A 3,034-nucleotide genomic window follows, 5' to 3' on the forward strand; every position below is an offset into this window, starting at 1 on the left:
TAATTATTAACTGATCCAAATATTATAATTAATTTATAATGAGTTATGATTTATTATTAATATTTTCCCTTTGAGCTAATTTGCTAAAAACAAGGACCGAGTGTAGTCTGGGAATCCATGAAAGCATTCTTACGGGCCAAAATATAAGTAGCCCTTCCAGTAAGAGAAAACAATATCAGAAATTGAACATGAAAAACAGCCTGTTCACAATTATAGGTGCGAATGAACTCAGAATGAACAGAAGTTAAATTGAAAATGAGCACAGCATAAATAAAAACATTTATTTCTAATCCAAGAGCAGTAAAGATTAGTACAATGCTGATCTAGATAATAAAGTAATCAAAACATAACACACAATTTGATAGTCACACCACACAAGAATCGAACCCACAATCTCCAGGTCACCCATCTTGTTGTGCCACTGGGAAGATGGGTGTGCACCTAAATGCTGAAGGTTAGCTTGGGAGAAAATAGCTGCTCGAGTCAATGCGTATGTTTAAGTAATTACTGTAATTTAATTTTCACTTGAAAAAGCAAGGGATTACTCTTAATGTTTCTGTAATTTAATGAAAGTAATTTATGATGCAATTACATTAAATACAGAATTTTTTGTTGTTTTTTTTCGAATTAAAAGTGCAGTTGTGTGTCTATCCTTGTGGTTGAGGTTGATATGGGATTTATAAAGTAATTAGAAATAAATAATCCAGTACTTTTTAGGGAGAGTAATTATTACATTAATCTAATTTTTTATAGTAACTTACCCAACACTGCTGTTATAATATCAGAAGTGAAACTGGAAGAACAGTACATTATTGAACCTAATTTTATTTTTCATGTAGGTGCAATCCTGCAGGCATAAAAAAGAACGTGGCAGCAGCTAAAAATGAAATATAAAAACATAATTCAATCAGGTAAGGCTTGAGCATATCATTGATGTAGGCTACCTGACTTTACAAACATTTGACATATTAAATAACTAAATAGCATCCAGTGTCTTGCAGTGCAGCAGCATTTTTGACATAGGAGTAATGCTGTTTTCACACGATTAAATGTTCATTCTTATTTGACTTCTACTCAGCCAATAGAAAGAAGGCAGAGGCTCGCAAAACTGGGGGAGGAGCTACACCAGCACCACTCACAAATGCAGAGGAGATGGCCCTGAGCCTGAACACTGGCAGGAGTTCATCAGAGCCAGTCACTCCCCAGGATACAAGTGCCTTCATAAAATGTAAGAGGCCTACCTATATATTTTGTTTTATATAGGCTATTTTTCATATCCATTTATTTCACTTTGGGTTGGATTTTTTTGTTGGTGCCAACAGATTCTGATGGTAATGTCTGTCTTTTGGAGCCTCCTGTCATAACAGAACCCCAGGCAGTTGTAAGTAGCCTACTAAATAAACCATTAATGATGACAAGTAGTATTATAAAGTGTACTCAACCAAATGCTAATCTTCACAGTACGATGAGGATGATGAAACCACTTCTGCCACAGAGAGGCCTACAGAGGTAATATTAATAAAGTGTCTACACATCAAACAATCTAAACATTCACATGTCTTCACATTTTTGTGTGGAGTAGCCTATAGAATCAAAGTTTATATTTAAGTATAAACTGATTTTATTATCTCCTCTGCCCCCCAGAGTGTGGACGAACAGCGGGAGGAGGGTCCGTCAAATTATGCTGCACAGATGAACACAGTTCAGTAAATGCCAGAGTTTAATTCATGAAGAACTACATAATATAACTCTAATCTACCGTATTTTCAGTTACCAGTTAAGGCGTTATATAGACTTCATCTTATTAAAAAAATAGAAAAAAACAGCAAAGTAATTATATACTTGGACCGCTAGGAAATCGACATCCTGAAAGAAAAGCTAAAGGTGAGTGTATGGTCATGGGTGAATTATATGAATTATTGGAAGAATATGAAAATCAGGAAATAAAGAAGACCAAATAAATTGTTGTGATTTGTATTTATTCATTGTTTCTTTTGTGGGTGGTTGTTGATTAATCTGAGAAGAAATTGCGGCATATAATAATATCTCTGACTACCCTTCCATCCTGGAAATCTGCTGGGTGGATGGGGTCTTCCTCGGGGTCTTGTGTTTGTAGGGCAGGGTGTTGCTCTAATTATGGCAATATTATGGAGAACAACACATGCCGCAATAATGTAGCAGGGCCTCTCAGGGGTTATTAGTTATTAGCTATTAGTGTTGGTTGGCATGGGTAACCCCTATTTCCCAGCAGAAAGCCATCAATCTCTCCTGTAAGAAAGTTCACATTGCTTTAATGCTGCAGAAGTGCCCCTGTAAGTGTGCAGTGCATGCATTGAAATAAGTGTATAAGGCATACATGTACTTACCACATCCCAGCCTGTTGCTCAGGGTCGACTCCCGATATATTCGTGAGTCATGAACAGAGCCGGGCCACTTGGCCTCCACATTTGTGATGATATATGCAGCATCACATATGATCGTGACAGTGCAAAGAATGAGACATGTGAGTTACAGCATTGTGATGTAGTCTTTGACCATTAGAGACAGTAGGTTAGTCAGTGTACCTGCATATTAATACTGTGGATAGACCTCCTGTTGACATAGCTTCATTTTCGGAAGGTGCAATGATGGGAATATGTGTGTCATCAAGGCATCCAACCACATTTGGAAATCCTGGAGGGAATTCTAATTATTAGGTTACTTCCAGAGGTCTCAGCAAGATGTTATTAATTGATCATCATTTTTCAGAGTAGCCTCATTTAAAATGATTTCTACACCACTAACCTGCAATCCTGTGAAACTCCTCTTTAGCACTATTCGGACGGGACTAGTTTTCTAAACTACGTTTGAGTTTCGATTCTTATCACCTGACGTCTGTGATTTTCATGTACCAATTTGGACAGGACTAACATCTCCGTGTTTATTACAGAGGTGGGAGGGTCTGTTTTGTCCATCTGGGCATCACAGAGATCACATGCTCTGTATACACGTTGTACTGTTCTCTTTATATGTTTTGCTTTCCCAAAGCGTGTAA

The 3,034-nt window shown here is 37.2% G+C and overlaps 1 long non-coding RNA gene across 1 annotated transcript; it reads right to left on the reverse strand.

The window, feature by feature from the left end:
* Positions 1-1,972: 1,972 nt before the first annotated feature.
* On the reverse strand, positions 1,973-3,021 carry LOC107710535 (uncharacterized). The gene is made up of 4 exons (XR_001636610.1): positions 2,785-3,021; positions 2,565-2,673; positions 2,367-2,439; positions 1,973-2,268 (listed from the first exon to the last, which is right to left on the reverse strand). It is a non-coding gene; the product is annotated as an uncharacterized LOC107710535 (long non-coding RNA).
* Between the last annotated feature and the right edge of the window lie 13 nt (positions 3,022-3,034).

Source organism: Sinocyclocheilus rhinocerous, unplaced genomic scaffold (genome assembly GCF_001515625.1).
Source record: "Sinocyclocheilus rhinocerous isolate Xijiao unplaced genomic scaffold, SAMN03320098_v1.1 scaffold19038, whole genome shotgun sequence".
Lineage (NCBI taxonomy): Eukaryota > Metazoa > Chordata > Actinopteri > Cypriniformes > Cyprinidae > Sinocyclocheilus > Sinocyclocheilus rhinocerous.